At 42.5% G+C, this 26,577-nt stretch overlaps 1 pseudogene; it reads right to left on the bottom strand.

Annotated features, from left to right (window-relative positions):
• LOC112073330 (speckle-type POZ protein-like A) overlaps window positions 1-26,577 on the bottom strand; it is a 77,124-nt pseudogene that overhangs the window by 43,445 nt on the left and 7,102 nt on the right.

Here is a 26,577-nt window from a genome sequence, read left to right as displayed (position 1 = left end):
CTTGAGGGCTTGAACGCAGCCCGCAACACGGTTAGCCATTGTGGCTGGGACTGGGGATTGGGTTTGTGGCTGTCTAGTTCCCTGCTGTTTGTTGTTTTCCATCTTCCCTGTGACCTGCCCTGTCTGGAACTGCGAGGAGTAACAGCATTACCTACGTTGCTAGCTACCATGACAAAGACCAAAGCCAGTGGGAGTACCGTTGAGGACAGTGGTGTCTATCACACGTGAAGGATATTTTAAACAAACAAAAATAGTTCTACAAGCAGTTGTTACAACAAGAAAATATCTTCAAGTGTTTTGTCCAAATACTGGTGGATTCTACTAATAAAAGAATGGACGACCTGACCAGAGAGGTCCAGGACCTGAAGAACAGTTTGCAGTTCTCCCAGGATCAGTTCAATGAGTTGAAACAGGAGAACAGCAAGATGACAGCAATCTGTAAGTCAATGAGAGAGTTCAAGGCGGAACAACATGGTTGAGGACAAAGTGAGGGGAAATGGACCACAGGAAGATTGAGGTGGAACGCGCCCACAGGATTGGAAAACCCACCACCGGCCCAGGTGACAGGCCCAATAGTGGTGAAGTTCCTGAGGTTGAAGGACAAGGTAGCTGTTCTTTAAAGAGCCAAGAACTTGAGAGGAACATATATCTTCCTAAAAAAGGACTAGCCTGAAACTGAAGAGGAAAGAACTTATCGCAGCCATAAAAGCTGTCAGAGTGCGTGGGGACATTGCTTACATCCGCTATGACAGGCTCCTTGTCCACCCTCCCACCCAGAAGCCAGGAAGGGATGAGAGAGCCAAGTCGATGGGTTCATAGCTTCAACTCCGCAGACCCACAAACACACACACACCACACACACACACACACCACACCACCACACACCACACCAACACAACACACACACACACACACACACACACACCACACACCACTACCAACTGATTAATGGACGCTGAATGTATATTTTTGTCTCTTACTTTGTTTGCTCTTTTCCATATTATGTCCATCTCTGATCAGCTACTCAGGAAAGGGCTGAAAACATCCCATTATAATATATGGAGCCTTAGAAATAAGGTTCATGAAATCAATAACTTGATGACATCAGATAACATTCATATATTAGCCATTTCTGAGACTCACTTAGATCATTAACATTGATGATTCATCAGTAGCAATACAAGGATATAACATCTATAGAAGAGACAGGAATGCTTATGGGGGAGGTGTTGCTGTACATATTCAGAGCCATATCCCTGTAATGCTTAGAGAAGATCTTATGTCAAGTGTTATTGAAGTGTTGTGGTTGCAGGTTCACTTGGCACATCTAAAGCCTTTTCTTTTGGGGTGTTGCTATAGGCCACCAAGTGCCAACAGTCAGTATCTAAATAATATGTGTGAAATGCTTGATAGTGAATGTGATGTAAACAGAGAGGTCTACTTTCTTGGGGACCTGAATATGGACTGGTTTTCATCAAGCTGTCCTCTCAAGAGGAAGCTTCTCACTGTAACCAGTGCCTGTAATCTGGTTCAGGTTATTACTCAACCTACCAGGGCGTTTTCAAACACTACAGGAACAAGATCCTCCACGTGTATCGATCACATTTTTACTAATACTGTAGATCTTGGTTCTAAAGCTGTATCCGTACCCATTGGATGCAGTGATCACAATATGTGACCCGATTCAGGAAACTAGGTGTATGTCACAAGTCACTACTTCACAGGGGAGCTGTTTGAACATAGATTTTATTTTTAATCAAAATGCATTTTTTGGGCAGAAATGCCTTCTGGAACATGTGAACTTTCATGTCCCTCAACATCAAACTTGTATGCCATCTGTGGCTACTTGGTTTAGCCACAGAAAAAGAGAGCAACCTTCCCACTGGCCATGATTGGCTGAGATAATGAGTGGGCTGGACATGTCGTGAGACGAGTTTGGATTGGTCTGCGATATAGCAGGCGTCTGTCTATTGGAGCTGGTCAGTATGTTTAGGTAATCGTCTCTAACGCTGCTTTAAAAAAATATATTGTTTAGTAATACTGCATAAACCTAATGTCAAGTTAAAGTACTGTTAGCTAGCTAATGTTAGCAGGCTGGCTCGCTAGCTAACGTTATGTGTTTGCTCTCCACTTTCTGGAGGACCGAGTTTTGAAATCAGTGGAATTTGAGTATGATAGCTAAGGAGATGGAGAAAACACCAGTCTGGATTACATCGTCAAACTAAGGCAACAATGCATGGCTTTAGACAGGAGACCCGTCCAACCATGATGTATACTGGTAAGATTTTCAGATATTACAATTTCTAATTTTGACAGAAAGTGGTTTCATTTCAAGTGTATTGTTAGCTAGCTAACGTTATGTGTATGATCTTATTCTTCGTATCTCAGACACATTTGCTTGACTAGTTATAGCCATAGAACCTGGTTGTCAGCTACCTGCAGATTCATGCAGGGTAGTAATGTCATGAGTTGTGACTATGGGCCATTGTTAAGCTAGCTAGCTAGCTACATGTCTTAACAAAACACTCCACTCTAATTTTGACAAAGGATTTTCATTTCAAGTTAAAGTGTACTGTTAGCTAGCTGGCTGACTCACTAATTAATGTTACGTCATGCGTTGGGATTCATTGTTTAGCTATCTAGCTACATTTCTTAACAAAAGACTCTCGTCTTAGTGTGCCAGAGCACAGAATAACTGAATAATTTCCCGCTCAGCCCAGTCAAAACTGTTCGCTGCTCTGGCACCCCAATGGTGGAACAAACTCCCTCACGACGCCAGGTCAGCGGAGTCAATCACCACCTTCCGGAGACACCTGAAACCCCACCTCTTTAAGGAATACCTAGGATAGGATAAAGTAATCCTTCTAACCCCCCCCCTCCCCCTTAAAAGAGTTAGATGCACTATTGTAAAGTGGTTGTTCCACTGGATATCATAAGGTGAATGCACCAATTTGTAAGTCGCTCTGGATAAGAGCGTCTGCTAAATGGCTTAAATGTAAATTTAAATGAACGCTCAATACCCGTTAAATATGTCCGGTGTCAGTAAACGTCGGCAACAAAGCATAATGAAATAGTTGCCAGCAGCACAGTTACAGTCACCAACGCTCTGGTTAACATGAAAACAGCCTATCCAGCTCTGCTAGGGGGAGTAAAATGGTCAGAGTGGGGTGTTCTCTCATTATGTGTCTGGAAGTAGCTGGCCAATGTTAGCAAGTTAGCTTGGGTGCTTAACTGTAGTTGTGAGGTCAGAGCTTTCGGAACAACCCTACTCATTGGCCAGAGCGTCCAGTGTGCGCTCTGAACGCGAAACTACAGATAGAGCGATAGGGCGAGTAATGTTCAGTGAGCTGTTCTCTCTCTCTTAAATGTCTGGAAGTAGCTAGCAAGTTAGTACAGAACGCTCGGCTCAACCCTTAAAGAGATGGGTGGGGCTAAGGCTTAAGAGGGTGTGAACAATGCTGAATGGCTGTAGACAAAGAGGGGCTCTCCAATAGTAGTAMCAAAACATTGAAAGACGGTTTCCTCAAAAGTGAGTTTCCAAGTTTATCAAATAGTGTATAATAGAGCATACAAAGATGTTGATGTGACTCATGTGGATTCTGTAAAAAATATTTGTTGGGCTGATGTGATTAATAAGGAGCATCCAGACACTGCACTTGATGAATTTATGAAATTGCTTCTTCCAATTATTGATAAACATGAACCTGTTAAGCAATTGACATGCAAAAGGAGTGGCTAATATGTCTGACTGCACATCTGACTGGCTGACTTATTGCAAACTGAGAAATTATGTGACTAAACTCAACAAAAAGAAGAAGAAACTATATTATGAAGCCAAGATCAATGAAATTATGGGCAGAAAGACCAATTCAACTCCATCTTTCATTGAATCAGATAGCTTATTCATCACAAAACCATTTGATGTTGCAAATCATTTTTATGGTTCCTTCATTGGCAAAGTGGGCAAACTTAGATAGCAAATGCCAACAACGAACAGTGAGCCATCGTATTCATGCATGAAAAACTAATAATGAAAGAAAAGCATTGCAAGTTTGAATTTTGTAAAGTTAGTGTGAGAGAGGTGGACAAATGATTGTTATCGATCAATAATGACAAACCTCCAGACATTGACAACTTAGATGGAAAGCTACTGAGRATGGAAGCTGACTCTATAGCCACTCCTATCTGTCATATCTTTAATCTGAGCCGAGAGGAAAGTCTTTGTCCTCAGTCCTGGAGGGAAGCCAAAGTAATTCCGCTACCCAAGAGTGGTAAAGCGGCCTTTACTGGTCCTAACAGCAGACCTATCAGCTTGCTGCCAGCTCTTAGCAAAATGTTGGAAAAAATGTTGCTTAACCAAATACAATGCTATTTCTCTGTAAACAGATTAACAACAGACTTTCAGCATGTTTATAGAGAAGGGCACTCAACATGTACTGCACCGACACAAATGACTGATGATTGGTTGAAAGAAATTGATAATAAGAAGATAGTGGGAGCTGTACTGTTAGATTTCAGTGTAGCCTTTTATATTATTGACCATAACCTGTTGTTGAGAAAACATAAAGTATGTGTTATGGCTTTTCAACCTCTGCCATTTAGTGGATTCAGAGCTATCTATCAGATAGAACCCAAAGGGTTTTCTTTAATGAAAGCTTCTCTAATGTCAAACATGTGAAGTGTGGTGTACCGCAGGGCAGCTCTTTAGGCCCTCTACTCTTTTCTATTTTTACCAATGACCTGCCACTGGCATTAAACTAAGCATGTGTTTCCATGTATGCTGATGATTCAACCATATACGCATCAGCAACCACAGCTAATGATGTCACTGAAACCCTTAAAGAGTTGCAGTCTGTTTTGGAATTGGTGGCCAGTAATAAACTGGTCCTGAACATCTCTAAAACTAAGAGCATTATATTTGGTACAAATCAATCCTTAAGTTCTAGACCTCAGCTGAATCTGGTAATGAATGATGTGGCTGTTGAACAAGTTGAGACTAAATTACTTGGTGTTACCTTAGATTGATTCAATTGTTGTAACGATGGGGAGAGGTCTGTCTGTAATAAAGAGATGCTCTGCTTTTTTGACACCAGACTCCAAGTTCTGCAGGCTCTAGTTTTGTCTTATCTTGACTATTGTCCAGTCGTGTGGTCGAGTGCTGCAAGGAAAGACCCAGTAAAGCTGCAGCTGGCCCAGAACAGAGCGGCACGTCTTGCTCTTCATTGTAATCAGAGGGCTGATATAAATACTATGGATGCCAGTCTCTCTTGGCTGAGAGTTGATGAGAGACTGACTGCATTACTTCTTATTTTTATAAGAAACATTATTGTGTTAAATCCCAAATTGTTTGCATAGTCAACTTACACACAGCTCTGACACACACACTTACCCCACCAGACATGCCACCAGGGGTCTTTTCATAGTCCACAAATCCAGAACAAATTCCAGAAGGCGTACAGTATTATATAGAACCATTATTGCATGTAACTGTTCCATGTCATAGTGCTCAAATAAACAGCAAACCTGGTTTCAAAAACAGATACCTCACGGCACAACCCCTCTCCCCTATTTGACCTATTAGATAGTTTGTGTCTATGTATTGATATGTAGGCTACGTGTGCCTTTAAAAAATAATAAAAATAATGGTAGTTCTGTCCTTGAGATTTTCTTGTCTATTAATGTTCTGTATTATATCATGTTTCATGTTTTGTGTGGACCCAAGGAAGAGTAGCTGCTGCTTCTGCTACAGCTAATGAGGATCCTAATAAAATACCAAATACTAAAATCAAAACATCCAATATAGAAATTGAAAATAATATGAGGACAAAACAAAAATGTTTGGTGATCGGAGCTAGTGAACTAATCTAACAGATTTCTGTCTGAGAGCATACAGCGACTTCAGACAGTATTCACACCAGTGTTACAGCCTGAATTCAAAAAGTATTTCATATATTTTTCCCTACAATTCTACACACAATACCCCATTTATCTCAATCTCGTCATTCAAAGACTCAATCATGGACACTCGTACTGACAGTTGTGGCGAGATGTATTGTTGTCTCTACCTTCTTGCCCTTTGTGCTGTTGCCTGGGCCCAATAATGTTTGTACCATGTTGTTTTTCTACCATGCTGTGTCGTCATGTGTTGCTGCCTTACTATGTTGTCGTCTTAGGTCTCTCTTTATGTGGTGTTGTGTTGTCTCTTGCCGTGATGTGTGTTTTGTCCTATATATATTTTTAATCCCACCCCCTGTCCCCGCAGGAGGCCTTTTGCCTTCTAGTAGGCCGTCATTGTAAATAACAATTTGTTCTTAACTGACTTGCCTAGTTAAATAAAGGTTAAATAAAAATAATAACAAAGTGTAAACATGTTTTTAGAAATTTTTGCTAATTCATTTGAAATTAAATACAGAAATTCCTTTACATAAGTATTTACACCCCTGAGTCATACATGTTAGAAGCACCTTTGGCAGTGATTACAGCTGTGAGTCTTTCTGGGTAAGTCTCTAAGAGTGATTACAGCTGTGAGTCTTTCTGGGTAAGTCTTCTAAGAGTGATTACAGCTGTGAGTCTTTCTGGGTAAGTCTCTAAGAGTGATTACAGCTGTGAGTCTTTCTGGGAAGTCTCTCAGAGTGATTACAGCTGTGAGTCTTTCTGGGTAAGTCTCTAAGAGCGATTACAGCTGTGAGTGTTTCTGGGTAAGTCTCTAAGAGTGATTACAGCTGTGAGTCTTTCTGGGTAAGTCTCTAAGAGCTTTTCACACTTGGATTGTACAACATCTGCACATTATTCTTTTTTAAATTATTCAAGCTCTGTCAAGTTGATTGTTGATCATTGCTAGACAGCCATTTGCAAGTCTTGCCATAGATTTTCAAGCCAATTTAATTAAAAACTGTAACTATGCCACTCAGGAACATTCACTGTCTTCTTGGTAAGCAACTCAAGCATAGATTTGGCCTTGTGTTTTAGGTTATTATCCTGCTGAAAGGTGAATTCATTTTCCAGTGTCTGGTGGAAAGCAGACTGAACCAGGTTTTCCTCTAGGATTTTGTCTGTGCTTAGCTCCATTCCATTTAATTTCATCCTCAAAAACTCCCCAGTACTTAACGATTACAAGCATACCCATAACAGAATGCAGCCACCACTATGCTTGAAAATATGGAGAGTGGTACTCATGAATGTGTTGTATTGGATTTTCCCCAAACATAAAACTTTGTATTCAGGACAAAACTGTAATTTGCTTTGCAACATTTTTTGCAGTATTACTTTAGTGCCTTATTGCAAACAGGATGCATGTTTTGGAATATTTGCATTCTGTACAGGTTTTCTCTTTTACACTGTCAATTGGGTTAGTATTGTGGAGTAACTACAATGTTGTTGATCCACCCTCAGTTTTCTCCTATCACAGCGACTCAACTCTGTAACTGTTTTAATCCTTAAAAACCTCTCTTGGATAGGGTCTAGTTTCCTGAATTTCCGCCTGTCTGACGTGCCCAAAGTAAACTGCCTGTTACTCAGGCCCAGAAGCTAGGATATGCATATAATTGGTAGCATTGATAGAAAACACTTTGAAGTTTCTAAAACTGTTAAAACAATATCTGTGAGTATAACAGAATTGATATGGCAGGCGAAAATCCGAAGAAAATCCAACCTAAATATTATTATTTTTAGCTCCCAGGCTCTTTCAATGCAAAGCTATTGCTCATATATATTTCTGTCTCCCAGATTGCAGTACCTATGGCTTCCACTAGATGTCAACAGTCTTTGTACAAGGTTTCAGGCTTGTTTCTTGAAAAACRGAGTTTTTCTGAAGGTAACTCCATTAGAAAAGTAGTCTTTCAGCGCGCGTGAATGAGGGCGTGCTCTTAGTTATTTTCCTTTCCTATTGAACATACTACTTTCGGTATGAAATATTATAGTTTATTTACATTTTAGAGTAACTGAGGATTAATTAGAAATGTTGTTTGACTTGTTTGGACGAAGTTTACCGTAGCTTTTTGGATTCCTTTGTCTGCATGTTGAACAAGTGGATTACTGAAATCAATGGCGCCAACTAAACAGACCTTTTGGGATATAAAGAAGGACTTCATCGAACAAAACAACCATTCATTGTGTAGCTGGGACCCTTGGGATTGCAAACAGAGGAAGATCTTCAAAGGTAAGTGATTTATTTAATCGCTATTTGTGATTTTGTGAAGCCTGTGCTGATGGAAAAATATGTTGTGGGCGCCGTCCTCAGACAATCACATGGTATGCTTTCGCCGTAAAGCCCTTTTGAAATCTGACAACGCAGTTCGATTAACAAGAAGTTAAGCTTTTAAATTATCAGACACTTGTATGTTCATGAATGTTTAATATTACAAATATTTATTGAATTGCGCGCCCTCCAATTTCACCGGTAGCGGAACACTTATCCCTATTAGAGTCTAGCATTACTGCTATTAGCCCATAGAAGCGCATTAATTAACTAATTCATACATGGAAAAAGTTATAAATAAGTTTATTTAAATGTCTGTCCATATCTAGAGATACAGTGCATTTGGAAAGTATTCAGACCCCTTGACTTTTTCAACAAATACTGAATACCTATGTAAATTGATCAGTTTATTTTTTATAAACTGTAAAAAGTCTAAAAACCTGTTTTCACTTTCTATGGGTATTGTGATGTCATTATGGGGATTTGTATGTCATTATGGGGTATTGTGTGTAGATATGAGAAAAAAACTAACTTGATCCATTTTAGAATAGTTGTAAAGTAACAAAATGTGGAAAAAGAAGGGGTCTGACTTTTCCAAATGCACTTATAAAGTCAATAATTAAATTATTATTTAACAAAAACAAACAAACAACAAAAAGAAAAATCGCACTAAACTTCTTCCATATACACCTTCCTGATATTGGATTGCACCCCATTTTGCCCTCAGAACAGCCTACCTTCAGACGAGTCTTGAGGCGTGAATTAGATTTCCACGGGGCGCGGACAATTAATTAATTAAAAAGACCCTGCTCAAAGGATATCAATGTCAAGATTTTTTTACCCATCTACCAATAGGTGCCCTTCTTTGCGAGGCATTGGAAAACCTCTTCTTTTTTGGTTGAATTATTCGCTCGACTGAGGGACCTTACAGGTAAATTGTATGTGTGGGGTACAAAGATGAGGTAGTAATTTAAAAAATCATGGTAAACACTATTATTGAACATGGAATGAGTCCATGCAACTTACAGTTCGAACTTCTAATTTTAAAAATAATCTCTCCAGAAATAAGTCTTCACTGTTGCCGCCTGTACCGACCCCCCTCAGCTCCCAGCTGTGCCCTGACACCATCTGTGAATTGATCGCTCCCCATCTAGCTTCAGATTGTTTCTGTTAAGTGACCTAAACTGGGATATGCTTAAACACCCGGCGTCTACAATCCAAGCTTGATGCCCTCAATCTCACACAAATCATCAAGGAACCCACCAGGTACAACCCTAAATCCGTAAACATGGCACACCTAATAGACATTATCCTGACCAACCTGCCCTCCAAATACACCTCTGCTGTCTTCAATCAAGATCTCAGCGATCACTGCCTCATTGCCTGTATCCGCCACGGGTCCGCGGTCAAACGACCACCCTCATCACTGTCAAACTCCCTAAAACACTTCTGCGAGCGCCTTTCTAATCGACCTGGCCCGGGTACCTGGAAGGATATTGACCTCATCCCGTCAGTTGAGGATGCCTGGTCATTCTTTAATATTACTTCCTCACCATATTAGACAAGCATGCTCCGTTCAAAAAATGCAGAACCAAGAACAGATATAGCCCTTGGTTCACTCCAGACCTGACTGCCCTCGACCAGCACAAAAACATCTTGTGGCGAACTGCAATAGCATCGAAGAGCCCCCGCGATATGCAACTGTTCAGGGAAGTCAGAGACCAATACACGCAGTCAGTCAGGAAAGCAAAGGCCAGCTTTTTCAAGCAAATTTGCATCCTGTAGCTCTAACTCCAAAAAAGTTCTGGATACTGTAAAGTCCATGGAAACAAGAGCACCTCTCCCAGCTGCCCACGCACTGAGGCTAGGTAACACGGTACCACCGATAAATCCGTGATAATCGAAGACTTCAACAAGCATTTCTCAATGGCTGGCCATGCCTCCTCCTCACCCAACCTTGGCCAACAGCCCCGCCCCCCCGCTGCTACTCGCCCAAGCCTCCCCAGCTTCTCCTTTACCCAATCCAGATAGCAGATGTTCTGAAAGAGCTGGAAAACCTGGCCCATACAAATCAGCTGGGCTTGACAATCTGGACCCCTATTTCTGAAACTGTCCGCCACCATTGTCGCACCCCTATCACCAGCCTGTTCAACCTCTCTTTCGTATCATCTGAAATCCCCAAGGATTGGAAAGCTGCCGCGGTCATCCCCCTCTTCAAAGGGGGAGACACCCTGGACCCAAACTTACGACCTATACCATCCTTCCCTGCCTATCTAAGGTCTTCGAAAGCCAAGTCAACAAACGAATCACTGACCATCTCGAATCCCACCGTCACTTCTCCGCTGTGCAATCCGGGTTTCCGAGGCCGGTCATGGTGCACCTCAGCCAACGCTCAAAGGTACACTAATACGATATAACGCCATCGAAAGACATTCTGTCAGCCGTCTTCATCGACCTGGCCAAGGCTTTCGACTCTGTCAATCACCATATTCTTAATCGGCAGACTCAGTAGCCTCGGTTTTTCTAATGACTGCCTTGCCTGGTTCACCAACTACTTGCAGACAGAGTTCAGTGTGTCAAATCGGAGGGCATGTTGTCCGGTCCTCTGGCAGTCTCTATGGGGACCCACAGGGTTCAATTCTCGGGCCGACTCTTTTCTCTGTATACATCAATGATGTTGCTCTTGCTGCGGGCGATTCCCTGATCCACCTCTACGCAGACGACACCATTCTATATACTTCCGGCCTTCCTTGGACACTGTGCTATTAACTCCAAACGAGCTTCAATGCCTACAAACTCCTTCCGTGCCTCCAACTGCTCTTAAACGCTAGTAAAACCAAATGCATGCTTTTCAACGTCGCTGCCTGCACGCACGCCCGACTACATCACCACCCTGGACGGTTCCGACCTAAGAATATGTGGACACTATAAGTACCTAGTGTTCTGGCTAGACTCGCACAACTCTCCTTCCAGACTCATATCAAACAACTCCAATCCAAAATCAAAGCAAGAATCGCTTTTCTATTCCGCAACAAAGCCTCCTTCACTCACGCCGCCAAACTTACCCTAGTAAACTGACTATCCTACCGATCCTCGACTTCGGCATGTCATCTACAAAATAGCTTCCAATACTCTACTCAGCAAACTGGATGCAGTTTTATCACAGTGCCATTGTTTTCTTACTAAGCACCTTATACGACCACCACTGCGACTGTATGCCCTAGTCGGCTGGCCCTCGCTACAGTTCGTCGTCAGACCACTGGCTCAGTCATCTACAAGGCTATGCTCAGGTAAAGTGCCGCTTATCTCAGTTCACGGTCACGATGGTACACCACCGCAAACACGCTCCAGCAGGTGTATCTCACTGATCATCCTAAAGCAAAACTCATCTTGGACGCCTTTCCTTCCAGTTCCTGCTGCCTGCGACTGGAACGAATTGCAAAAATCTCTGAAGTTGGAGACTTTTTCCCCTCAACACATTAAAAATCTGCTATCGAGTCACTCAACGACGAGTGCCGCTGCAGCTTACATTGTCCGTCTGTAAACTACCCACCCAATTTACCCTCACCCCCCATACATGCTTTTATTTATTTACTCTTCTGCTCTTTTGCACACCAGTATCTCTTCTTGCACATGATCATCTGATGATTTATTCACTCCAGTGTTAATCTGCGTAAATTGTAAATTATATCGATTTATTGCCTACCTCATGCCTTTTGCACACATTGTATATAGATTCTCTTTTTTTTCTACCATGTTATTGACTTGTTTAATGTTTACTCCATGTGATAACTCTGTGTGTCTGTCTCACACTGCTATGCTTTTTATCTTGGCCAGGTCGCAGTTGCAAATGAGAACTTGTTCTCAACTAGCCTACCTGGTTAAATATTAGGTGAAATAAAAATAAAAAAAATATGTGACTTGTTAAGCACATTATACTCCTGAACGTATTAGGCTTGCCCATAACAAAGGGGTTGAATACTTATTGTCTAAAATGTCTAAAAACATAATTCCACTTTATAATTCTAGTGGGTGTGAATACTTTCTTTAGGACTAGATGTTGATGATAGGAGAGACAGTGGACAGACACACACTACTGTGTGTAACACCAGCTCTCTGCCACAGTCCAGTAGACATGTCCCCTGGTGGAGGAGGGGTAGGAACCCGTGACATGGCCAGCTTCCCCTCAGCACAGCTTTAAACACTTAACCTTTCCTACAGGGGAGCAGATGCGGTTAAGACTAATAAAACAACCTTCTCAACCCAAACAGCAGACTGGGACTGGCCGGATCAGCACTCCATTACCACATTCAGATGACAAGTCACAACATCCTACTGAAACAGGTTAGAGGTTAAGGAACAGGGTTGTAGAGGGGAAGGAGAGAGAAGATGTGGATGAGGGGGAAGGGAGAGAACAATAAGAGAAGGAGAGGGGAAGGGAGAGAGAGCAGAGAGGAGAAGGGGAAGGAGCGATAGAGAATGGGGGGAGGAGAGAGAGAGAAGATGGGGATGAGGGGGAAGGGGAGGCGGGGGAGAGAACGATAGAGAAAGAGGGGAAGGGGAGAGAAGAGCGAGAGAGGGAGAGCGCGATAGAGATGGGGGAAGGGGGAGAGAGAGAAGGGGAAGGGGAGAAAGGGGAAGGAGAGAGAAGAGAGAGAGGCCGGAAGGGAAGAGGGGAAGGGATCGAGAGAGATGGGAAGGGGAGAGTGGCAGAGGTGAGGGAGGTTGGGGGAGAGAGACAGAAGAGAGGGGGAAGGCGGAGAGAAGGGGGGGCGGGGGAGAAGAGAGAGGCGGAAGGGGAGAGAGAGAAACGACGACCAAGGAGAAGCGGGGAGGAAGGGAGACGAGAGAGGATGGGGGAAGGGGATCGAGAGAAGATGGGAAGGGGTTAGAACTGTGAGAGGGAAGGCGAGAGAGACCAAAGAGATGAGGAGGGAAGGAGAGAGAGAAGAGAACGAGGGGAAGGGGAGAGAGATCGAGAGAGGGGGAAGGCAAGAGTGAGAGAGGAAGGGAGAGAAAGATCGGAGACAGAGGGAGGGAAGGGAGGGTTGAGGGTAGGGGTGAAGGAGGGGAGAGTTAGAGAGAGAGGAGAAGAGAGAAGAGAGAGAGGGGGAGAGAGAAGAGGGAAAGAGCAAAATCCCAATCTACTTGAATGAGCTTATAATCAACCATGAGGCATCGAAGCATATTTACAATTATACATTTTAGTCATTTAGCAGACGCTCTTATCCAGAGCGACTTACATAGAAGTGCATACATTTATTACATTTTACATACTGAGACAAGGATATCCCTACCGGCCAAGAGCAGACGCTCTTATCCAGAGCGACTTACAGTAGAGTGCATACATTTTATAACATTTACATACTGAGACAAGGATATCCCTACCGGCCAAACCCTCCCTACCGGCCAAACCCTCCCTAACCCGGACGACGCTATGCCAATTGTGCGTCGCCCCACGGACCTCCCGGTCGCGGCCGGCTGCGACAGAGCCTGGGCGCGAACCCAGCCCAGCCTGGGCGCGAACCCAGAGACTCTGGTGGCGCAGCTAGCACTGCGATGCAGTGCCATAGACCACTGCGCCACCCGGGAGATAAACCAACAAACTGTTAAGAAATTATATAGATGGAAGGTGTAGAAACCAGAAAAATATTGGCCAAGAACAAATAGAATCCCTCCTAGACAACTTCCTGGACAAAATGTTTTCCTGCAATAGTGAAGGTGTAAACTTAGCAGTAGGAAGCCTTAGAAGCCTTAAAAAAGATTTGACCTATCAGCTAACATATCAAATTTTAATTTCGGCAGAAAACCTGAGACTTTTATTTAATTGAACCTTTATTTAACAAGTCAGTTAAGAACCAATTCTTATTTACAATGACGGCCCACCAAAAGGCCTCCTGCGGGGACGGGGGCTGGGGTTAATATAATATATATATATATGACAAAACACACATCACGAAAAGAGAGACCGAAAGAGTGTAGTGTTGTAGACACGGAGCCCCACCGATCCATCACAGCTGGACTGCCGACGCGATCGCCCGATGTGGTCCACCGATCCATCACAACTGGACTGCCGACGCGATTGCCCGATGTGGTCCACCGATCCATCACAGCTGGACTGCCGACGCGATCGCCCGATGTGGTCCACCGATCCATCACAACTGGACTGCCGACACGATCGCCCGATGTGGTCCACCGATCCATCACAGCTGGACTGCCGACGCGATCGCCCGATGTGGTCCACCGATCCATCACAGCTGGACTGCCGACGCGATCGCTCGATGTGGTCCACCGATCCATCACAACTGGACTGCCGACGCGATCACCCGATGTGGTCCACCGATCCATCACAACTGGACTGCCGACGCGATCGCCCGATGTGTTCTCAACAGGCTATTCTGTTACGATGTCGCCAGAGAACCATCTACTAGCCCCGGCCCGCTAGCTTTTCTGAACGCTGTGTCCCCTGCTTGCCTAGCGTAGTAGTGACTACCGAACGGCACCCTGACTCACCAATTGCTGCTCTTTTAACCCTATGATCACTCGGCTACACAGCTGATGCCCCCTGGACTGTTTCAATAACATGGTACGTCATTTTGTTTACCTGTCAGCCCCAGCCTCGAACTCAGGTCCTGTATGTACCTAACTGACACACTCTGCCCATTCATCGCCATTTACCCGTTGTCTTAGCTCTCCTGATCAACACCTGTAATTTCTTTATGCCTCTCTCTAATGTCAATATGCCTTGTCTACTGCTGTCTTGGCTTGTCATTGTTTTATTTCACTGTAGAGCCCTCAGTCCCGCTCAACATGCCTTGGATAGCTCTTTTGTCCCACCCCACACACATGCAGACCTCACCTGGCTTAACTGTTGCCTCCAGAGACGAAACCTCTCTCATCATCACTCAACGCCTAGGTTTACCTCCACTGTACTCACATCCTATCATACCATTGTCTGTACATTATGCCCTGAATCTATTCTACCACACCCAGAAATCTGCTCCTTTTATTCTGTTTCCAACGCACTAGATGACCAGTTCTTATAGGCTTTAGCCGTACCCTTATCCTACTCCTCCTCTGTTCCTCTGGTGATGTAGAGGTTAACCAAGGCCCTGTAGCCCCCAATTCCACTCCTATTCCCCAGGCGCTATCATTTGTTGACTTCTATAACCGTAAAAGCCTTGGTTTCATGCATGTTAACATCAGAAGCCTCCTCCCTAACTTTGTTTTATTCACAGCTTTAGCACACTCCGCTAACCCTGATGTCCTAGCCGTGTCTGAATCCTGGCTTAGGAAGGCCACCAAAAATCCTGAAATTTCCATCCCCAACAACATCATCTTCTGACAAGATAGAACTGCCAAAAGTGGTGGAGTTGCAATCTACGGCAGATATGGGCTGCAGAGTTCTGTCATACTATCCAGGTCTGTGCCCAAACAATTTTAGCTTCTACTTTTAAAAACCCACCTTTCCAGAAACAAGTCTCTCACCGTTGTCGCTTGTTAAAGACCACCTTCTGCCCCCAGCTGCGTCCTGGACACCATATGTGAATTGATTGCCCTCCATCTATCTTCTGAGTTTGTAATGTTAGGTGACATAAACTGGGATATGCTTAACACCCCAGCAGTCCTACAATCTAAGCTAGATCCCCTCAATCTCACACAAATGATCAAGGAACCTACCAGGTACAACCCTAAATCAGTAAACACAGGAACCCTCATAGATATCATCCTGACCAACCTGCCCCTCTAAATACACCTCTGCTGTCTTCAACCAGGATCTCAGCGATCACTGCCTCATTGCCTGCGTGCGTAATAAGTCCATGGTTAAACGACCACCCCTCATCACTGTCAAACGCTCCCTAAAACACTTCAGCGAGCAAGCCTTTCTAATCGACCTGGCCCCGGGTATCCTGGAAGGATATTGACCTCATTCCGTCAGTAGAGGATGCCTGGTTATTCTTTAAAAGTGCTTTCCTCACCATCTTAAATAAGCATGCCCCACTCAAAAAAATAMAAATAAAAATCTTGAATTAGAAATTCAAGAAAAATTGAACATCCTTGAATCAGTCATTAAAAACCTAAATCCGTTATATTACCCAATAACCCAACAGGAACTAAATGAAAAGCTAAAATCTATAAAACCAAAGAAGGCTTGTGGTCTAGATAACATCAGAAATGAAATGCTGAAAAACAGCACACCTGAGTTGCAAAATGCTGTGCTTAAATTGTTCAACATGGTACTAACTTCTGGCTGCTTTCCTGATGTCTGGAACCAGGGGCTCATCTCCCCTATCCACAAAAGTGGAGACAAATCAGACCCCAACAATTACAGGGGAATTTGCGTAAACAGCCACTTGGGAAAGGTTTTCTGAAGCATTTTGAATTCAAGACTTCAAACCTTTCTTCAAGAAAGAAATGTAATAAGTAAATGTCAATTTGGCTTTCTCCCCAACCGTCGCACTACTGACCATATATACACCTTACACACACTAATTAATAAACACGTCCACTAAATAAAAAAAGAGGACAAAATCTTTGCTTGCTTTATTGACTTTAAAAAACGATTCGATTCTATTTGACGCGAAGAGCTATTCTTCAAAATTCTCTTGGTTTGGTGGTTAGCTGTAGGACTTAATCAAATGTATGTACACAGAAAACAAGTGTGCAATAAAAATCAAAAACCAAAGAACAGAATTATTGTCACAACGTCAAGGTGTGAGACAAGGCTGCAGTTTGAGTTCAAACCTTTTTAACATTTATATCAATGAATTAGCAGACATGTTGGACCAATTTCCAGCCCCAGGACTCAACTATTTGAGGTAGAGATGTAAAATACCTGCTATATGCTGAAGATTTGGTTCTTATATCACCAACCAAAGGTCTTCAACAGAACCTTAACATTCAGCAATATTGCCATAACTAGGCCCTGGCAGAAAATTATTTTCCAGAAAACGTCAGAAACACAAATATAAATTCACCCTGAACAACACCATTATCGAACACACAAAAAATTACTAATTCCTTAGTCTGACCATATGTGCATGGGGAAACTTTAATATGACAGTGATTTTTTTATTTAACCTTTATTTAACCAGGCAAGTCAGTTAAGAACAAATTCTTATTTACAATGACGGCCTACACCGGTAAACCCGGACGACGCTGGGCCAATTGTGCACCACCCTATGGGACTCCCAATCACGACCGGTTGTGATACAGCCGAACCAGGGTGTCTGTAGTGACGCCTCTAGCACTGAGATGCAGTGCCTTAGACCATTGCGCCACTCTGGAGCCCAGTGAATGCACTGAAAGAAAAAGCCCGCAGAGCATTGTATGAAATTATTCAAAATCAACAAACCATTTAGAATTTGGATCAAAATATTTGAGAGTGTAATCCTACCTCACTACCTCAAAGGAAGTGAGGTTTGGGGGCCACTCAATAAACTGGACTTTAAAATGTGGTAGACACATCCAATTGAAGCCCTACATGCAGAATTCTGTTGGAAAATTCTAAAGAAGTCCAAAGAAATACACCAACTAATGCATGTAGGGCAGAATTGGGCCGCTTTCCAGTGGTAATGAAAATGCAGAAAAATGAAACAAAATCCCAAAGTCGACTAAATTGCTATTTGGCCCTAAACAGAGAATATGAATTGGCTGATTATCTCTACTCTGTCAGAGATACGAAGCAGAGACAGATCCTTACCAAGTACAGGCTGAGTGACCACCGATTGGCAATAGAAACCAGCAGACATAAAAAGACATGGCTCCCCAAAGAGGAGCGGGTATGTGGTCACTGCCGAACAGGGGAGGTAGAAACAGAGATTCACTTTCTCCTTTACTCTGAGAAATATTCCTCACCAAGAGATTCATTATTCACAGAAATTAATACATTTATTCAAAATTTCAACTTATTAAACCCAGAGGAAAAACTAAAAATACTCATGGGCGAAGGACCAATGGCTCCTCTTGCAGCCAAATATGTATTTGCCTGCCACAGCCTGAGGGACACTGAATAATAACTGGACACTGAATAAATAATAATAATGTGCATAGTAAACAGTAACTTAGTTATTATTAGTATTATTATTATTGTTGTTGTGAAGAAACCAGGTGGCTGTACCGACTCTGATAACGTATCCCGAGTGAGCCATGTTTCCGTGAAACAGAGAATGTGACAATCTCTGATGTCTCTCTGGAAGGCAACCCTTGCTCGGATTTCGTCTACCTTGCTGTCAAGAGACTGGACATTGGCGAGTAGTATACATGGGAGCGGTGGGCGATGTGCCCGTCTACGGAGCCTGACCAGAAGACCTCTCCGTCTGCACCGCCGTTGTTTTGAGTCGCCTGCTGGGATCGTGGGTGGTGGGCCAAACAGAGGATCCGCTTCGGGAAAGTCGTATTCCTGGTCATAAAGTTGGTAAGTTGACATTGCTCATATCCAATAGTTCCTCCCGGCTGTATGTAATAAGACTTAAGATTTCCTGGGGTAACAGTGTAAGAAATAATACATAAAAAACAAAATACTGCATAGTTTCCTAAGAACGCGAAGCGAGGCGGCCATCTCTGTCGGCGCCGTAAGTCTGGTACAGCCACCTGGTTTCTTCACGCATCGCGCAGACAGAAGCAAACATCTCTCTAGTAAGAAGAAGGGCGGGGGTGTATGCCTTATGATTAACGAGTAGTGGTGTGATCATAACAACATACAGGAACTCAAGTCCTTTTGTTCACCTGACCTAGAATTCCTTACAATCAAATGCCGACCGTATTATCTACCAAGAGAATTCTCTTCGATTATAATCACAGTCGTGTATATCTCCCAGAAGCTAGGTTATGCATATAATTGGTAGATTTGGATAGAATACACTCTAAAGTTTCTAAAACTGTTAAAATATTGTCTGTGAGTATAACAGAACTGATATGGCAGGCGAAAACCCGAGGACAAATCATCCCAAAAATTATAATTTTTTTCCAACTTTACCACTGTTTCCATGGCTGTCATGTTTATTATGAGGCGAAAACCTCCCAGGATTGCAGTTTCCTAGGGCTCCACTAGAGTGTCAACAGTCTTTAGAGAAGAGTTTTCAGAGGCTTGTTTTGGACAAATTGATAGAATTTGTAGTTTTTCTAAGTGGTCCCCATTTTTGCTGTAGTGTTTTAATGAGCGTGAATGAGAGTGCGTTCTTTTTGTTTAGTGCTCCGGTAAAGACATTAACGATTCTCCCGTCTTAAATTTGATCGTTTATTTACGTATTAGGGTACCTGAGGTTGATTATAACGTTGTTTGATTTTGGAGAAGTTTATTGGTACATTTGGGATTCATGTATGCATTTTTGGAAAACCGGTGGATTATTGGGAATGAGCGGGCCAGCTAAACTGAGTTTTTAGGGATATAAATAGATAGCTTTTGAATCAAAATACCATTTTGTGATGTAGTGGGACCTTTTGGAGTGCCAACAGAAGAAGATCTTCAAAGTTAAGGCATTTATTTTATCACTATTTCTGACTTTCGTGGCGCAGCTGACTGGTTGAAAAAATCTTTTTCATGCTTTTGTATGCGGGGCGCTGAACTCAGATAATCGCATGGTGTGCTTTCCGCGTAAAGCCTTTTTAAAATCTGACCACGCAGAGCGGTCCGGATTAACTTTCTTATGGCTGGGAGCAGTATTGAGTAGGTTGGATGATTAAGGTGCCCAGAGTTAAACTGCCTGCTACTTAGGCCCAGAATAGTATAGTTGCATTATTATAGTAGTTATGGATAGAAACACTCTGAAGTTTCTAAAAATGGTTTGAATGATGCTCGGTGAGTATAACAGAACTCATATGGCAGGCAAAACCCTGAGAAAATTCCAACCAGGAAGTGGGAAATCTGAGGTTTGTAGGTTTTTCAAGTCTTTGCCTATCCAATATACAGTGTAAAATTTGGTCCGATTGCATTTCTAAGGCTTCCACTAGATGTCAACAGTCTTTAGAACACTTGTTCACGGCTTCTACTGTGAAGGGGAAAGAATAAGAGCTGATTGCTAAGAGGTCTGGCAGAATGCCATGAGCTCAGTCCGGCGCACCAGTGGAGAGTTAGCTGCGTTCCATTGCATTTCTGAAGACAAAGGAATTCTCCGGTTTGAAAACATTATTGAAGATTTATGTTAAAAACATCCTAAGATTGATTCTATACATCGTTTGACATGTTTCTACGAACTGTAATAGACCTTTTTGACTTTTCGTCTGGACCTAGTGCTCGGCCTCATGAATTTGGATTTTGGAACTAAACGCACGAACAAAAAGGAGGTATTTGGACTAAATTATGGACTTTATCGAACAAAACACTTTTTTGTGGAACTGGGATTCCTGGGAGTGCATTCTGATGAAGATCATCAAAGGTAAGTGAAAATGTATAATGCTATTTCTGACTTCTGTTGACTCCACAACATGGCGGATATCTGTATGGCTTGTTTTGGTCTCTGAGCGCTGTACTCAGATTATTGCATGGTGTGCTTTTTGCGTAAAGACTTTTTTGAAATCTGACACAGCGGTTGCTATTAAGGAGAGGTTTATCTATAATTCCATGTATAACACTTGTATCTTTATCAATGTTTATTATGAGTATTTCTGTAAATTGATGTGGCTCTCTGCAAAATCACAGATGTTTTGGAAGCAAAACATTACTGAACATAACGCGCCAATGTAAACTGAGATTTTTGGATACAATATGAACTTTATCGAACAAAACATACTGTATTGTGTAACATGAAGTCCTATGAGTGTCATTGATGATAAGATCATCAAAGGTTTAAGGGTGATAAATTTTATCTCTATTTCTGCTTTTTGTGACTCCTCTCTTTGGCTGGAAAAATGGCTGTGTTTTTCTGTGACTAGGTGCTGACCTAACATAATCGCATGGTATGCTTTCGTCGTAAAGCCTTTTTGAAATCGGACACTGTGGTGGGTTTAACAACTAGTTTATCTTTAAAATGGTGTATAATACTTRTATGTTTGAGGAATTTTAATTATGAGATTTCTGTTTGAATTTGGCGCCCTGCACTTTCACTGGCTGTTGTCATATCGATCCCGTTAACGGGATTTCAGCAGTAAAAAGTTAAGCTTTATTTTGATGTATGACACTTGTATTTTCATGAATGTTAAATATTTAGATTTCTCTAATTTGAATTTCGCGCTCTGCAATTTCACCGGATGTTGTCGAGGTGGGTCGCTAGCGGAACGCCTGCACCAGAAAGGTTAAACAATGCCACTTTATATAATGTTTACATACCCTACATTGCTCATCTCATATGTATATACTGTACTCTATACCATCTACTGCATCTTGCCTATGCCATTCGGCCATCGCTCATCCATTTATTTTTATGTACATATTCTTATTCATTCCTTTACACTTGTGTGTATAAGGTAGTTGTTGTGAAATTGTTAGATTACTTGTTAGATATTACTGCATGGTCGGAACTAGAAGCACAAGCATTTCGCTACACTCACATTAACATCTGCTAACCATGTGTATATGACCAATAAAATTTGATTTGAGATTATTATTCCAAATAGTAGTGGTACGGGTAGTAGGGGTGAAGGTAATGATAGCAGTTTCGTGATGGTGGTGGTAGTAGTAGTAATGATGAAGGTAATGATAGCAGTTTCGTGATGGTGGTGGTAGTAGTAGTAATGATAGCAGTTTAGTGATGGTGGTGGTAGTAGTAGTAATGATGATAATGATAGCAGTTTAGTGATGGTGGTGGTAGTAGTAGTAATGATGATGGTAATGATAGCAGTTTAGTGATGGTGGTGGTAGTAGTAGTAATGATGATGGTAATGATAGCAGTTTACTGATGGTGGTGGTAGTAGTAGTAATGATGGTAGTTTTAGTACTTATGTCATGGTGAGAATGACAGTTATAGTTTCATTTTCCATGTTTAGCTTTTTATATTTATTATACTATTGTATAATTATACTATTTATTCTACTTTTGACTGTTACCGTTTTTTATTATTATTATTATTATTATTATTATTATTAACTACCATTTTATATTATTATTTGTTATACTTTATTATTTTATTACAATGTATATTGTTTACATTGTTGTTATGGCAATATTGATGCAATGTTTTTCATGCCAATAAAGCAGCTTGAATTTGACAGAGAGTGAGAGACAGAGAGCCAGAGACAGACAGAGAGAGCCAGAGAGACAGACAGAGAGAGCCAGAGAGACAGACAGAGAAAGCCAGAGAGACAGACAGAGAGAGCCAGAGAGACAGACAGAGACAGACAGAGAGAGCCAGGAGACAGACAGAGAGCCAGGAGACAGACAGAGAGTGCCAGGAGACAGACAGAGAGTGAGAGAGAGCACCCAGCCTTACCCCACTAGAATCTGAAGTCAAATGTCTACTGTTTGCTGATGATCTGGTGCTTCTGTCACCAAACCAAGGAGGGCCTACAACAGCACCTAGATATTCTGCACAGATTCTGCCAGACCTGGGCCCTGACAGTAAATCTCAGTAAGACCTAAATAATGGTGTTCCAAAAAAGGTCCAGTCGCCAGGACCACAAACACAAGAGAGGCAAGGCAAGAAGAACATTCTATGCGATCAAAAGGAAGATAAAATTCAACATACCAATTAGGATCTGGCTAAAAATACTTGAATGAGTTATAGAACCCATTGCCCTTTATGGTTGTGAGGTCTGGAGTCCGCTCACCAACCAAGAATTCACGAAATGGGACAAACACCAAATTGAGACTCTGCATGCAGAATTCTGCAAAAATATCCTCCGTGTACAACGTAGAACACCAAATAATGCAGAGCAGAATTAGGCCGATACCCGCTAATGNGTAGAACACCAAATAATGCAGAGCAGAATTAGGCCGATACCCGCTAATGATCCAAATCCAGAAAAGAGCCATTAAATTCTACAACCACCTAAAAGGAGGCGATTCCCAAACCTTCCATAACAAAGCCATCACCTACAGAGAGATGAACCTGGAGAAGAGTCCCCTATAAGCAAGCTGGTCCTGGGGCTTGTTCACAAACACAAAAAGACCCCACAGAGCCCCAGGACCGCAACACAATAAGACCCAACCAAATCATAAGACAACAAAAAGATAATTACTTGACACATTGGAAAGAATTAACAAAAAAACAGAGCAGGCTATAATGCTATTTGGCCCTAAACAGAGAGTACACAGTGGCAGAAAACCTGACCACTGTGACTGACCCAAACTGAAGGAAAGCTTTGACTATGCACAGACTCAGTGAGCATAGCCTTGCTATTGAGAAAGGCCGCCATAGCCTGTCTTCTCTTGAGAGCCAGGTCTGCCTATGTGCACACTGCCAACAAAATGAGGTGGAAACTGAGGTGCACTTCCTAACCTCCTGCCAAATGTATGACCATATTAKAGACACATATTTCCCTCAGATTACACAGACCCACAAAGAATTTGAAAACAAACCCGATTATGATAAACTCCCATATCTACTGGGTGAAATTACACAGTGTGCCATCACAGCAGCAAGATTTGTGACCTGTTGCCACAAGAAAAGGCCAACCAGTGAAGAACAAACACCATTGCAAATACAACCCATATTTATGCTTATTTATTTTCCCTTTTGTACTTTAACCATTCGTACATCGTTACAACACTGTATATATACATAATATGACATTTGTAATGTCTTTATTCTTTTGAAACTTCTGTGAGTGTAATGTTAACTGTTMATTTTTATTTCACTTTTGTATATTTTCTACCTCACTTGCTTTGGCAATGTTAACATATGTTTCCCATGTCAATAAAGCCCCTTGAACTGAATTGAGAGAGACAGACAGAGAGAAGTCATGCAGAAGAACAGCTCCTTACATGTTATAAATTTCTGGTTAAATTCGCAAAAAATATATATTTAATCAAATTGTACAACCGAAGAGCAACCCAGGAGAAAAATCCTGGTCTTTTAACTCACTCTGTCAATCTTCATCGTGCTAGCTAGCCAAATTCAAATCTGTCAGCTAGCTTAGCGTCTAGCTCCAACTGTTTACTGCTGGTAACCTTAGCAACATGGCCGCTGAGGCAGCTGACAGCAGCAGCAGAAACTGACTTTCCCCACCTTTTTGGGGGGAATTTCCAGCATAAATCAAATCAGAGAAGAATCCATTTTAAACACAGAATTCAGAGGGAGAACACAGAAACTTTGTTTGCCGACTGCTCACAAAACAGGACCGTTACAAACCTGTTATTTTACACAGACAACACTACTGCCTGGCATACAGCTGTAACCAGGCATTTCAGCTGTATAACAAAGAAAGGCCTCTGCAAGGGAAGGCAAATCCACATGTTTCAGGACAGCGATAGGGACCAGGAAAACAGGTTTCTGACGGGAAACATGTACCAGAACGGCACTGTCATGGTCCAGGGCATAAAGACCAGCACTGTCATGGTCCAGGGCATAAAGACCAGCACTGTCATGGTCCAGGGCAGTGGGGCTGCACTCAGCTCTTTTGTGCAGGACTTCCCCACCCTGGGATAGATGGAGGAAACCAAAAAGGACAAGGACAGCACCCCGACCTCTCCCCTCACCTCAGGCACCCCAACAGCAGGTGCCCAGGCACAGACCCAGACAACAGGTCTATCCTCACCCCTGCCTGCCTACGACCACCAGAGCCTAGACCACACTACCATCAGCCTGCTGAGAGACAGGCTGGCTCTGTTAGAGGTATGGGTTACTGAGCTGAAGGAGCAGTCCCCCAGCTACACCACCTCCAGACAGGCTGGCTCTGTNACCTCCAGACTGCTGAGAGACAGGCTGGCTCTGTTAGAGGTATGGGTTACTGAGCTGAAGGAGCAGTCCCCCAGCTACACCACCTCCAGACTGCTCACCTATTGCTCACCTCTTGGCCACAGTACAGTAGACTATATGATTACAGACATTGACCCTTTCTCTCTCAGCTCATTCACCATGAAGACACTAACACCTCTGTCTGATCACAGCCAAATTACGTTGTTCCTCAAAAGAACAGACATGGAAACAACCACACATTCACAGCCCAGTAAGCTGTACATCTGAAATTCACACAGATGGGCCTAAAACAGCACAGAAGAATACCAGAAAGCAACCTGTAACCAAAATATTCAAACACTCTTAGATAACTTTCTGGATAGCACATTCACTCACAGTAAAGAAGGCATCCATCTAGCAGTAAAAACATCAACAATATATTCAGGCAAATGGCAAAAGAAGCACAATTGAAATTGATAAAAATAAAAAGACCACAGATGACAACTGGTTTGATGCAGATTGTAAAATTATAAGGAAAAAAACTAGAACACTATCCAACCAAAAGCACAGAGACCCAAATAATGGGGAATTACGCCTTCATTACTGTGAGACTTTAAAACTCTATAAACGTACACTCAGAACCAAAAAAGCAAGAAAGCACGCAGGGCAATCTACACCATTAAAAAACTAATTGAAATTGAAATACCTATTAATACCTACTAAAACAAGATTTCACCAAATGGGAAACCCCCCCCATTGAAACCCTGCATGCAGAGCTCTATAAGATTCTCCTACATGTCCAGAGGAAAACTACAAACAATGCATGCAGGGCAGAATTAGGCCAATATCCACTAATAATAAAAACTCAAAAAAGAGCCATTTAGTTTTGGAAACATCTAAAATACAGTGACCCCCTCTCATATCATTACCAAGCCCTGCAATGCCAAGAGCTGAGCAAAGAAAAGAGTCCCCTCATCCAGCTGGTCCTGAGTTCACAAACCTGTTCTACTAACACACTGAAGCCTCAGGACCAGAACATGAACAATAAACCAAATTACAACATAGCCCCCCCCAAAATACATTACTTATTGGGAAATACAAGCACAAAGCAAAATGCAGTGCTATCTGGCCCTAAATTGACAGTACACCGTGGCAAACTATTTGACCATGGTTACTGAACAGAACCTTAGAAAAACAAAGTACAGGCTCAGTGAGCACAGCCTTGCCATTGAGAAGGGTAAACACAGGAAAACCTGGCTCCCTGTAGAGGAAAGGCTGTGCAACCACAGCAGAACCTGAGACAGAGCTGCATTTCCTGACAAAATGTAAAACAATTAGAGAGTGTAATTTCCCCAAATTTGAAACCCTTATTCAAGGTTTCAAAGACCTCTCTGATGAGGATAGGCTACCCGTCCTGTTGGGGGAGGACGCAGAGAGCTGTGGGTTGGCAGCGCACTACATTGCTGCCTGCCATAAGATGAGGGACATGTCCTCTATGCTTATTGTTATTGTTCAATGTATGGTTATTTTGAAATGACTAGTGGCGCAGCGGTCTAAGGCACTGCATCTCAGTGCTAGAGGTGTCACTACAGACACCCTGGTTTGAAT

This window comes from Salvelinus sp. IW2-2015, unplaced genomic scaffold (assembly GCF_002910315.2).
Source record: "Salvelinus sp. IW2-2015 unplaced genomic scaffold, ASM291031v2 Un_scaffold2230, whole genome shotgun sequence".
Lineage (NCBI taxonomy): Eukaryota > Metazoa > Chordata > Actinopteri > Salmoniformes > Salmonidae > Salvelinus > Salvelinus sp. IW2-2015.
This window is presented reverse-complemented; position numbering and strand designations above follow the sequence as displayed.